Source organism: Mytilus galloprovincialis, chromosome 5, assembly GCF_965363235.1.
Source record: "Mytilus galloprovincialis chromosome 5, xbMytGall1.hap1.1, whole genome shotgun sequence".
NCBI lineage: Eukaryota > Metazoa > Mollusca > Bivalvia > Mytilida > Mytilidae > Mytilus > Mytilus galloprovincialis.
In genome coordinates, this window is record NC_134842.1 from 280,525 (window position 1) to 295,497 (window position 14,973).

Here is a 14,973-nt window from a genome sequence, read left to right on the forward strand (position 1 = left end):
TTCATCAAACTATGTAGGTATCTTAGATATTTATTAAGCTTACTGAATTCCATGTCATTTAGTTTTTTGTTGTATTGCTGTAAAATTTAAAAATTGAATTAATCTAGGTCAAAAAAGCTAGAATTTGCAGTTCGTACAATATGGACATAGTACACTTTAATTTTTTGAATAACTTTTTCAAATCAACTTGGATGTTCATCAAACTATGCAACTATCTTACATAAATATTAAGCTTACTGAATCCCATGTCAATTCGTTATTTGTTGTATTGCTGTAAAATTTAAGAATTAAAGTTATCTTGGTATAAAAAAGCTAGGATTTGCAATTTGGACAAAATAGAGATAGTACACTTTAAATTTTTTAATAACTTTTTCAAATCAACTTGGATGTTCATCAAACTATGCAACTATCTTACATAAATATTAAGCTTACTGAATCCCATGTCAATTCGTTATTTGTTGTATTGCTGTAAAATTTAAGAATTAAAAAGTTATCTTGGTATAAAAAAGCTAGGATTTGCAATTCGGACAAAATAGAGATAGTACACTTTAAATTTTTAATAACTTTTTCAAATCAACTTGAATTTTCATCAAACTATGTAGGTATCTTAGATATATATTAAGCTTACTGAATCCCATGTCATTGAGTTTTTTGTTGTATTGCTGTAAAATTTAAAAATTGAATTAATCTAGGGCAAAAAAGCTAGAATTTGCAGTTCGAACAAAATAGAGATAGTACACTTTAATTTTTTTGATAACTTTTTCAAATCAACTTGGATGTTCTTCAAACTTTGCAGCTATCTTACATATATATTAAGCTTACTGAATCCCATGTCAATTAGTTATTTGTTGTATTGCTGTAAAATTTAAGAATTAAAGTTATCTTGGTATAAAAAAGCTAGGATTTGCAATTCCGACAAAATAGAGATAGTACACTTTAAATTTTTAATAACTTTTTCAAATCAACTTGAATTTTCATCAAACTATGTAGGTATCTTAGATATATATTAAGCTTACTGAATCCCATGTCATTTAGTTTTTTGTTGTATTGCTGAAAAATTTAAAAATTAAATTACTCTAGGTCAAAAAAGCTAGAATTTGCAGTTTGAACAAAATGGACATAGTACACTTTAATTTTTTTAATAACTTTTTCAAACAACTTGGATGTTCTTCAAACTATGCGGCTATCCTATATATATATTAAGCTTACTGAATCCCATGTCAATTAGTTATTTGTTGTATTGCTGTAAAATTTAAGAATTTAAAGTTATCTTGGTATAAAAAAGCTAGGATTTGCAATTAGGACAAAATAGAGATAGTACACTTTAAATTTTTTAATAACTTTTTCAAATCAACTTGGATTTTCATCAAACTATGTAGGTATCTTAGATATTTATTAAGCTTACTGAATTCCATGTCATTTAGTTTTTTGTTGTATTACTGTAAAATTTAAAAATTAAATTACTCTGGGTCAAAAAAGCTAGAATTTTCAGTTCGAACAAAATGGACATAGTACACTTTAATTTTTTTAATAACTTTTTCAAATCAACTTGGATGTTCATCATAAATATTAAGCTTACTGAATCCCATGTCAATTCGTTATTTGTTGTATTGCTGTAAAATTTAAGAATTAAAAAGTTATCTTGGTATAAAAAAGCTAGGATTTGCAATTCGGACAAAATAGAGATAGTACACTTTAAATTTTTAATAACTTTTTCAAATCAACTTGAATTTTCATCAAACTATGTAGGTATCTTAGATATATATTAAGCTTACTGAATCCCATGTCATTGAGTTTTTTGTTGTATTGCTGTAAAATTTAAAAATTGAATTAATCTAGGTCAAAAAAGCTAGAATTTGCAGTTCGAACAAAATAGAGATAGTACACTTTAATTTTTTTGATAACTTTTTCAAATCAACTTGGATGTTCATCAAACTATGCAACTATCTTACATAAATATTAAGCTTACTGAATCCCATGTCAATTTGTTATTTGTTGTATTGCTGTAAAATTTAAGAATTAAAGTTATCTTGGTATAAAAAAGCTAGGATTTGCAATTCGGACAAAATAGAGATAGTACACTTTAAATTTTTTAATAACTTTTTCAAATCAACTTGAATTTTCATCAAACTATGTAGGTATCTTTGATATATATTAAGCTTACTGAATCCCATGTCATTGAGTTTTTTGTTGTATTGCTGTAAAATTTAAAAATTAAATTAATCTAGGTCAAAAAAGCTAGAATTTGCAGTTCGAACAAAATAGAGATAGTACACTTTAATTTTTTTGATAACTTTTTCAAATCAACTTGGATGTTCTTCAAACTTTGCAGCTATCTTACATATATATTAAGCTTACTGAATCCCATGTCAATTAGTTATTTGTTGTATTGCTGTAAAATTTAAGAATTAAAGTTATCTTGGTATAAAAAAGCTAGGATTTGCAATTCGGACAAAATAGAGATAGTACACTTTAAATTTTTTAATAACTTTTTCAAATCAACTTGAATTTTCATTAAACTATGTAGGTATCTTAGATATATATTAAGCTTACTGAATCCCATGTCATTGAGGTTTTTGTTGTATTGCTGTAAAATTTAAAAATTAAATTAATCTAGGTCAAAAAAGCTAGAATTTGCAGTTCGAACAAAATAGAGATAGTACACTTTAATTTTTTTGATAACTTTTTCAAATCAACTTGGATGTTCTTCAAACTTTGCAGCTATCTTACATATATATTAAGCTTACTGAATCCCATGTCAATTAGTTATTTGTTGTATTGCTGTAAAATTTAAGAATTTAAAGTTATCTTGGTATAAAAAAAATCTAGGATTTGCAATTCGGAGAAAATAGAGATAGTACACTTTAATTTTTTTATTAACTTTTTCAAATCAACTTGGATGTTCATCAAACTATGCAGCTATCTTACATATATATTAAGCTTATTGAATCCCATGTCAATTAGTTATTTGTTGTATTGCTGTAAAATTTAAGAATTAAGTTATCTTGGTATAAAAAAGCTAGGATTTGCAATTCGGACAAAATAGAGATAGTACACTTTAAATTTTTTAATAACTTTTTCAAATCAACTTGGATTTTCATCAAACTATGTAGGTATCTTAGATATTTATTAAGCTTACTGAATTCCATGTAATTTAGTTTTTTGTTGTATTGCTGTAAAATTTAAAAATTAAATTACTCTGGGTCAAAAAAGCTAGAATTTTCAGTTCGAACAAAATGGACATAGTACACTTTAATTTTTTTAATAACTTTTTCAAATCAACTTGGATGTTCATCAAACTATGCAACTATCTTACATAAATATTAAGCTTACTGAATCCCATGTCAATTCGTTATTTGTTGTATTGCTGTAAAATTTAAGAATTAAAGTTTTCTTGGTATAAAAAAAGCTAGGATTTGCAATTCGGATAAAATAGAGATAGTACACTTTAATTTTTTTAATAACTTTTTCAAATCAACTTGAATTTTCATCAAACTATGTAGGTATCTTAGATATATATTAAGCTTACTGAATCCCATGTCATTGAGTTTTTTGTTGTATTGCTGTAAAATTTAAGAATTAAGTTATCTTGGTATAAAAAAGCTAGGATTTGCAATTCGGACAAAAAATATTTCAAAGTACAGAGTATGAAAAGTGCCTTTGAATTCAACCTTCAATCAGGTGTAGAATGGATTCGAATAGAGATATTTTCTTAAAGTTAACTGTTCCGAAAAGACGAAAAGGCGATATAGAGGATGGAAACTTATTGGTTTTACAAAAGTGTACGGCCGCACTTTCCGACCTCTCTGAAGAAACGTTTGTAGTATATATTTTTTTGTCTTTTTGTCACGGTTTTAGGTTAGAGTCAAGGTTAAGTCTTAGGGCTAGGTTTAGGAAAGTAACTTTGACGAGGGAAGTTGTCTTGACGACTGTTAGTTAGGTGTCCTGTTTAATTTCTGTGCATGTCTGCCTTTTTCTTGGACTGCGCATGCGTCAGAAATTTCCAAAAATATATCTAAGTACAAAGAATGAAGAGTGCCTCAGACTTCAATCTTCTAACAGGTATAAAATGGATTTGAAGAGAGATATTTCCTGAAAGTAAACTGTTCCGAAAAGACTAAAAGGCGATTTAGAGGGTGGATCCTTATTGGTATCACTGCAGTGTACGGCCGCACTTTTCAGACCACTCTGAAGAAACCGTTTTTCCTTAGAATTGTTTCACATTGTCTTATTGGAGCGTTTTATAGCTGACTATGCGGCATGTGTTTTGCTCATTGTTGAAGGCCGTACGGTTACTTACAGTTGTTCATGAGTGTGTCATTTCATTCCTTTGTGGATAGCTGTCTCATTGGCAATCATACCAGATCTTCTTTTTTGTATTTGTATTTTTTTTTTAAGTCGGGGTTTTAGGTTAGGGTCATGGTTCAATGTAAGAGTTAGGTTCAGGGAATCACTTTGACAAGGGTAAGTGAGGTGCCAATTTCAACTCTGCGAATATTTGTCGTTTTTGTGACTGCGCATGCATACAAAGTATTAAAAGTGCTTTTCATTTCAATCTTCAAACAGGTGTATAATGGATTCGAGTAGAGATATTTTCTTAATGTGAACTGTTCTGAAAAGATAAAAATGCAATAGAGAGGATAGAAACTTATTGGTTTTACTCAAGTGTACTGCCGGACTTTCCAACCTCTCTGAAGGAAATGTTGTACTATAATTTTTTTTTGTCAGGGTTTTAGGTTGGGGTCAAGGTTAAGTGTTAGGGTTAGGTTCAGGGAAGTATCTTTTTCTAAAATTTGACAGCAATACAACAAAAAATAAAATGACCTGGGATTCAGTAAGCTTAATATATATGTAAGATAGCTACATAGTTTGATGAAAATCCAAGTTGTTTTGAAAAAGTTATTAAAAAAATTTAAGTGTAATGTCTCTATTTTGTCCGAACTGCAAATTCTAACTTTTTTTTACCTAGATTAAATTATTTCTTGAATTTGACAGCAATACAACAAAAAATAAAATGACCTGGGATTCAGTAACCTTAATGTATATGTAAGATAGCTACATAGTTTGATGAAAATCCAAGTTGTTTTGAAAAAGTTATTAAAAAAATTAAAGTGTACTGTCTCTATTTCGTCTGAACTGCAAATTCTAACTTTTTTTACCTAGATTAAATTAATTCTTGAATTTCACAGCAATACAACAAAAAATAAAATGACCTGGGATTCAGTAACCTTAATATATATGTAAGATAGCTACATAGTTTGATGAAAATCCAAGTTGTTTTGAAAAAGTAATAAACAAAATTAAAGTGTACTGTCTCTATTTCCGTCGGAACTGCAATTTCTAACTTTTTTTACCTAGATTAATTTAATTCTTGAATATGACAGCAATAAAACAAAAAATAAAATGACCTGGGATTCAGTAAGCTTAATATATATGTAAGATAGCTACATAGTTTGATGAAAATCCAAGTTGTTTTGAAAAAGTTATTAAAAAAATTAAAGTGTACTGTCTCTATTTCGTCCAAACTGCAAATTCTTGTTTTTTTTTCCTAGATTAAATTAATTCTTGAATTTGACAGCAATACAACAAAAAATAAAATGACCTGGGATTCATTAACCTTAATATATATGTAAGATAGCTACCTAGTTTGATGAAAATCGAAGTTGTTTTAAAAAATGTTATTAAAAAAAATGATGTGTACTGTCTCTATTTCGTCCGAACTGCAAATTCTAACTTTTTTTACCTAGATTAATTTAATTCTTGAATTTGACAGCAATAAAACAAAAAATAAAATGACCTGGGATTCAGTAACCTTAATATATATGTAAGATAGCTACATAGTTTGATGAAAATCCAAGTTGTTTTGAAAAAGTTATTAAAAAAATTAAAGTGTACTGTCTCTATTTCGTCCAAACTGCAAATTCTAACTTTTTTTTTCCTAGATTAAATTAATTCTTGAATTTGACATCAATACAACAAAAAATAAAATGACCTGGGATTCAGTAACCTTAATATATATGTAAGATAGCTACATAGTTTGATGAAAATCCAAGTTGTTTTGAAAAAGTTATTAAAAAAATTAAAGTGTACTGTCTCTATTTCTTCCAAACTGCAAATTCTAACTTTTTTTACCTAGATTAAATTAAGTCTTGAATTTGACAACAATACAACAAAAAATAAAATGACCTGGGATTCAGTAACCTTAATATATATGTAAGATAGCTACATAGTTTGATGAAAATCCAAGTTGTTTTGAAAAAGTAATAAACAAAATTAAAGTGTACTGTCTCTATTTCCGTCGGAACTGCAATTTCTAACTTTTTTTACCTAGATTAATTTAATTCTTGAATATGACAGCAATAAAACAAAAATTAAAATGACCTGGGATTCAGTAAGCTTAATATATATGTAAGATAGCTACATAGTTTGATGAAAATCCAAGTTGTTTTGAAAAAGTAATAAACAAAATTAAAGTGTACTGTCTCTATTTCCGTCCGAACTGCAATTTCTAACTTTTTTTACCTAGATTAATTTAATTCTTGAATATGACAGCAATAAAACAAAAATTAAAATGACCTGGGATTCAGTAACCTTAATATATATCTAAGATAGCTACATAGTTTGATGAAAATCCAAGTTGTTTTGAAAAAGTTATTAAAAAAATTAAAGTGTACTGTCTCTATTTCGTCCAAACTGCAAATTCTAACTTTTTTTTTCCTAGATTAAATTAATTCTTGAATTTGACATCAATACAACAAAAAATAAAATGACCTGGGATTCAGTAACCTTAATATATATGTAAGATAGCTACATAGTTTGATGAAAATCCAAGTTGTTTTGAAAAAGTTATTAACAAAATTAAAGTGTACTGTCTCTATTTCGTCCAAACTGCAAATTCTAACTTTTTTTACCTAGATTAAATTAAGTCTTGAATTTGACAACAATACAACAAAAAATAAAATGACCTGGGATTCAGTAACCTTAATATATATGTAAGATAGCTACATAGTTTGATGAAAATCCAAGTTGTTTTGAAAAAGTAATAAACAAAATTAAAGTGTACTGTCTCTATTTCCGTCGGAACTGCAATTTCTAACTTTTTTTACCTAGATTAATTTAATTCTTGAATATGACAGCAATAAAACAAAAATTAAAATGACCTGGGATTCAGTAAGCTTAATATATATGTAAGATAGCTACATAGTTTGATGAAAATCCAAGTTGTTTTGAAAAAGTAATAAACAAAATTAAAGTGTACTGTCTCTATTTCCGTCGGAACTGCAATTTCTAACTTTTTTTACCTAGATTAATTTAATTCTTGAATATGACAGCAATAAAACAAAAATTAAAATGACCTGGGATTCAGTAACCTTAATATATATCTAAGATAGTTACATAGTTTGATGAAAATCCAAGTTGTTTTGAAAAAGTTATTAAAAAAATTAAAGTGTACTGTCTCTATTTCGTCCAAACTGCAAATTCTAACTTTTTTTTTCCTAGATTAAATTAATTCTTGAATTTGACATCAATACAACAAAAAATAAAATGACCTGGGATTCAGTAACCTTAATATATATGTAAGATAGCTACATAGTTTGATGAAAATCCAAGTTGTTTTGAAAAAGTTATTAACAAAATTAAAGTGTACTGTCTCTATTTCGTCTGAACTGCAAATTCTAACTTTTTTTACCTAGATTAAATTAAGTCTTGAATTTGACAACAATACAACAAAAAATAAAATGACCTGGGATTCAGTAACCTTAATATATATGTAAGATAGCTACATAGTTTGATGAAAATCCAAGTTGTTTTGAAAAAGTAATAGACAAAATTAAAGTGTACTGTCTCTATTTCCGTCGGAACTGCAATTTCTAACTTTTTTTACCTAGATTAATTTAATTCTTGAATATGACAGCAATAAAACAAAAATTAAAATGACCTGGGATTCAGTAACCTTAATATATATGTAAGATAGCTACATAGTTTGATGAAAATCCAAGTTGTTTTGAAAAAGTTATTAAAAAAATTAAAGTGTACAGACTCTATTTCGTCCAAACTGCAAATTCTTGTTTTTTTTCCTAGATTAAATTAATTCTTGAATTTGACAGCAATACAACAAAAAATAAAATGACCTGCGATTCAGTAAGCTTAATATATATGTAAGATAGCTACATAGTTTGATGATAATCCAAGTTGTTTTGAAAAAGTAATAAACAAAATTAAAGTGTACTGTCTCTATTTCCGTCGGAACTGCAATTTCTAACTTTTTTTACCTAGATTAATTTAATTCTTGAATATGACAGCAATAAAACAAAAAATAAAATGACCTGGGATTCAGTAAGCTTAATATATATGTAAGATAGCTACATAGTTTGATGAAACTCCAAGTTGTTTTGAAAAAGTTATTAAAAAAATTTAAGTGTAATGTCTCTATTTTGTCCGAACTGCAAATTCTAACTTTTTTTACCTAGATTAAATTATTTCTTGAATTTGACAGCAATACAACAAAAAATAAAATGACCTGGGATTCAGTAACCTTAATGTATATGTAAGATAGCTACATAGTTTGATGAAAATCCAAGTTGTTTTGAAAAAGTTATTAAAAAAATTAAAGTGTACTGTCTCTATTTCGTCTGAACTGCAAATTCTAACTTTTTTTACCTAGATTAAATTAATTCTTGAATTTCACAGCAATACAACAAAAAATAAAATGACCTGGGATTCAGTAACCTTAATATATATGTAAGATAGCTACATAGTTTGATGAAAATCCAAGTTGTTTTGAAAAAGTAATAAACAAAATTAAAGTGTACTGTCTCTATTTCCGTCGGAACTGCAATTTCTAACTTTTTTTACCTAGATTAATTTAATTCTTGAATATGACAGCAATAAAACAAAAATTAAAATGACCTGGGATTCAGTAAGCTTAATATATATGTAAGATAGCTACATAGTTTGATGAAAATCCAAGTTGTTTTGAGAAAGTTATTAAAAAAATTAAAGTGTACTGTCTCTATTTCGTCCAAACTGCAAATTCTAACTTTTTTTTTCCTAGATTAAATTAATTCTTGAATTTGACATCAATACAACAAAAAATAAAATGACCTGGGATTCAGTAACCTTAATATATATGTAAGATAGCTACATAGTTTGATGAAAATCCAAGTTGTTTTGAAAAAGTTATTAAAAAAATTAAAGTGAACTGTCTCTATTTCGTCCAAACTGCAAATTCTAACTTTTTTTACCTAGATTAAATTAAGTCTTGAATTTGACAACAATACAACAAAAAATAAAATGACCTGGGATTCAGTAACCTTAATATATATGTAAGATAGCTACATAGTTTGATGAAAATCCAAGTTGTTTTGAAAAAGTAATAAACAAAATTAAAGTGTACTGTCTCTATTTCCGTCGGAACTACAATTTCTAACTTTTTTTACCTAGATTAATTTAATTCTTGAATATGACAGCAATAAAACAAAAATTAAAATGACCTGGGATTCAGTAACCTTAATATATATGTAAGATAGCTACATAGTTTGATGAAAATCCAAGTTGTTTTGAAAAAGTTATTAAAAAAATTAAAGTGTACAGACTCTATTTCGTCCAAACTGCAAATTCTTGTTTTTTTTTCCTAGATTAAATTAATTCTTGAATTTGACAGCAATACAACAAAAAATAAAATGACCTGGGATTCATTAACCTTAATATATATGTAAGATAGCTACATAGTTTGATGAAAATCCAAGATGTTTTGAAAAAGTTATTAAAAAAAATAATGTGTACTGTCTCTATTTTGTCCGAACTGCAAATTCTAACTTTTTTTACCTAGATTAATTTAATTCTTGAATTTGACAGCAATACAACAAAAAATAAAATGACCTGGGATTCAGTAACCTTAATATATATGTAAGATAGCTACATAGTTTGATGAAAATCCAAGTTGTTTTGAAAAAGTTATTAAAAAAATTAAAGTGTACTGTCTCTATTTCGTCCAAACTGCAAATTCTAACTTTTTTTTTCCTAGATTAAATTAATTCTTGAATTTGACATCAATACAACAAAAAATAAAATGACCTGGGATTCAGTAACCTTAATATATATGTAAGATAGCTACATAGTTTGATGAAAATCCAAGTTGTTTTGAAAAAGTTATTAAAAAAATTAAAGTGTACTGACTCTATTTCGTCCAAACTGCAAATTCTTGGGTTTTTTTCCTAGATTAAATTAATTCTTGAATATGACAGCAATACAACAAAAAATAAAATGACCTGGGATTCATTAACCTTAATATATATTTAAGATAGCTACATAGTTGGATGAAAATCCAAGTTGTTTTGAAAAAGTTATTAAAAAAAATAATGTGTACTGTCTCTATTTTGTCCGAACTGCAAATTCTAACTTTTTTTACCTAGATTAATTTAATTCTTGAATTTGACAGCAATAAAACAAAAAATAAAATGACCTGGGATTCAGTAACCTTAATATATATGTAAGATAGCTACATAGTTTGATGAAAATCCAAGTTGTTTTGAAAAAGTTATTAAAAAAATTAAAGTGTACTGTCTCTATTTCGTCCAAACTGCAAATTCTAACTTTTTTTTTCCTAGATTAAATTAATTCTTGAATTTGACATCAATACAACAAAAAATAAAATGACCTGGGATTCAGTAGCCTTAATATATATGTAAGATAGCTACATAGTTTGATGAAAATCCAAGTTGTTTTGAAAAAGTTATTAAAAAAATTAAAGTGTACTGTCTCTATTTCGTCCAAACTGCAAATTCTAACTTTTTTTACCTAGATTAAATTAAGTCTTGAATTTGACAGCAATACAACAAAAAATAAAATGACCTGGGATTCAGTAACCTTAATATATATGTAAGATAGCTACATAGTTTGATGAAAATCCAAGTTGTTTTGAAAAAGTTATTAAAAAAAATAATGTGTACTGTCTCTATTTCGTCCGAACTGCAAATTCTAACTTTTTTTACCTAGATTAATTTAATTCTTGAATATGACAGCAATAAAACAAAAAATAAAATGACCTGGGATTCAGTAAGCTTAATATATATGTAAGATAGCTACATAGTTTGATGAAAATCCAAGTTGTTTTGAAAAAGTTATTAAAAAAATTAAAGTGTACTGACTCTATTTCGTCCAAACTGCAAATTCTTGGGTTTTTTTCCTAGATTAAATTAATTCTTGAATATGACAGCAATACAACAAAAAATAAAATGACCTGGGATTCATTAACCTTAATATATATTTAAGATAGCTACATAGTTTGATGAAAATCCAAGTTGTTTTAAAAAAGTTATTAAAAAAAATAATGTGTACTGTCTCTATTTTGTCCAAACTGCAAATTCTAACTTTTTTTACCTAGATTAATTTAATTCTTGAATTTGACAGCAATAAAACAAAAAATAAAATGACCTGGGATTCAGTAACCTTAATATATATGTAAGATAGCTACATAGTTTGATGAAAATCCAAGTTGTTTTGAAAAAGTTATTAAAAAAATTAAAGTGTACTGTCTCTATTTCGTCCAAACTGCAAATTCTAACTTTTTTTTTCCTAGATTAAATTAATTCTTGAATTTGACATCAATACAACAAAAAATAAAATGACCTGGGATTCAGTAACCTTAATATATATGTAAGATAGCTACATAGTTTGATGAAAATCCAAGTTGTTTTGAAAAAGTTATTAAAAAAATTAAAGTGTACTGTCTCTATTTCGTCCAAACTGCAAATTCTAACTTTTTTTACCTAGATTAAATTAAGTCTTGAATTTGACAGCAATACAACAAAAAATAAAATGACCTGGGATTCAGTCACCTTAATATATATGTAAGATAGCTACATAGTTTGATGAAAATCCAAGTTGTTTTGAAAAAGTTATTAAAAAAATTAAAGTGTACTGTCTCTATTTCGTCCAAACTGCAAATTCTTGTTTTTTTTTCCTGGATTAAATTAATTCTTGAATTTGACATCAATACAACAAAAAATAAAATGACCTGGGATTCAGTAACCTTAATATATATGTAAGATAGCTTCATAGTTTGATGAAAATCCAAGTTGTTTTGAAAAAGTTATTAAAAAAATTAAAGTGTAATGTCTCTATTTCGTCCGAACTGCAAATTCTAACTTTTTTTACCTAGATTAAATTAAGTCTTGAATTTGACAGCAATACAACAAAAAATAAAATGACCTGGGATTCAGTAACCTTAATATATATGTAAGATAGCTACATAGTTTGATGAAAATCCAAGTTGTTTTGAAAAAGTAATAAACAAAATTGAAGTGTACTGACTCTATTTCGTCCAAACTGCAAATTCTTGTTTTTTTTCCCTAGATTAAATTAATTCTTGAATTTGACAGCAATACAACAAAAAATAAAATGACCTGGGATTCAGTAACCTTTATATATATGTAAGATAGCTACATAGTTTGATGAAAATCCAAGTTGTTTTGAAAAAGTTATTAAAAAAATTAAAGTGTACTGTCTCTATTTCGTCCAAACTGCAAATTCTAACTTTTTTTACCTAGATTAATTTAATTCTTGAATATGACAGCAATAAAACAAAAAATAAAATGACCTGGGATTCAGTAACTTTAATATATATGTAAGATAGCTACATAGTTTGATGAAAATCCAAGTTGTTTTGAAAAAGTTATTAAAAAAATTAAAGTGTACTGACTCTATTTCGTCCAAACTGCAAATTCTTGTTTTTTTTTCCTAGATTAAATTAATTCTTGAATTTGACAGCAATACAACAAAAATTAAATGACCTGAGATTCAGTAACCTTAATATATATGTAAGATAGCTACATAGTTTGATGAAAATCCAAGTTGTTTTGAAAAAGTAATAAACAAAATTAAAGTGTACTGTCTCTATTTCCGTCGGAACTGCAATTTCTAACTTTTTTTACCTAGATTAATTTAATTCTTGAATATGACAGCAATAAAACAAAAAATAAAATGACCTGGGATTCAGTAAGCTTAATATATATGTAAGATAGCTACATAGTTTGATGAAAATCCAAGTTGTTTTAAAAAAGTTATTAAAAAAATTAAAGTGTACTGACTCTATTTCGTCCAAACTGCAAATTCTTGTTTTTTTTTCCTAGATTAAATTAATTCTTGAATTTGACAGCAATACAACAAAAATTAAATGACCTGGGATTCAGTAACCTTAATATATATGTAAGATAGCTACATAGTTTGATGAAAATCCAAGTTGTTTTGAAAAAGTTATTAAAAAAAATAATGTGTACTGTCTCTATTTCGTCTGAACTGCAAATTCTAACTTTTTTTACCTAGATTAATTTAATTCTTGAATTTGACAGCAATAAAACAAAAAATAAAATGACCTGGGATTCAGTAAGCTTAATATATATGTAAGATAGCTACATAGTTTGATGAAAATCCAAGTTGTTTTGAAAAAGTTATTAAAAAAATTAAAGTGTACTGTCTCTATTTCGTCCAAACTGCAAATTCTTGTTTTTTTTTCCTGGATTAAATTAATTCTTGAATTTGACATCAATACAACAAAAAATAAAATGACCTGGGATTCAGTAACCTTAATATATATGTAAGATAGCTTCATAGTTTGATGAAAATCCAAGTTGTTTTGAAAAAGTTATTAAAAAAATTAAAGTGTAATGTCTCTATTTCGTCCGAACTGCAAATTCTAACTTTTTTTACCTCGATTAAATTAATTCTTGAATTTGACAGCAATACAACAAAAAATAAAATGACCTGGGATTCAGTAAGCCTAATATATATGTAAGATAGCTACATAGTTTGATGAAAATCCAAGTTGTTTTGAAAAAGTTATTAAAAAAATTAAAGTGTACCATCTCTATTTCGTCCGAACTGCAAATTATAGCTTTTTTTTTACCTAGATTGAATTAATTCTTGAATTTGACAGCAATACAACAAAAAATAAAATGACCTGGGATTCAGTAACCTTAATATATATGTAAGATAGCTGTATAGTTTGATGAAAATCCATGTTGATTTGAAAAAGTTATTAAAAAAATTAAAGTGTAATGTCTCTATTTCGTCCGAACTGCAAATTCTAACTTTTTTACCTCGATTAAATTAATTCTTGAATTTGACAGCAATACAACAAAAAATAAAATGACCTGGGATTCAGTAATCCTAATATATATGTAAGATAGCTACATAGTTTGATGAAAATCCAAGTTGTTTTGAAAAAGTTATTAAAAAAATTAAAGTGTACTGTCTCTATTTCCGTCCTAACTGCAAAATCTAGCTTTTTTTTACCTAGATTAATTTAATTCTAAAATTTGACAGCAATAAAACAAAAAATAAAGTGACCTGGGATTCAGTAATCTTAATATATATGTAAGATAGCTACATAGTTTGATGAAAATCCAAGTTGGTTTGAAAAAGTTATTAAAAAAATTAAGGCAGTGTCTGCGCTCACCCGCATGCGGGTACGAATAGTCAAATTGCCGTTCTAGGCTGCGCGTACCCACATCCGGTTTTCTAATAAAATGCCATCGAATCGGGAATGAAACGTGAAATATGTACGAAAATTATTGATAGTATGGGAATTTCGTGTAGAACGAGTGAAGAATATGAAAAAATAATATTTTCAAATTATATTTATTATTTAAAATTAAAAGCACAATGATGGAAAATTAAACTGTACAGTCCCTGAAAAGAAAAAAAAAGAAAAATAAAACTACTAAAATTAAAGCTGGAGTTTATAAAAATTAAAGAAGCAAGTTATAATATCAATTTAAACCAATTACAATAGATTCATGTCACTAATTAAGATTTGTAACATATGATTGTTTTGGCACAGATTTCAACCCCGGGCTGCACATTTCAAATGTTGCCAGCCTACGTTCACGTTTCATTATTCATTATTACTTGCTTCTTTAAATTTAAATTTTAATAAACTCATGCTTTAATTTTAGTAGTTTTATATATTTC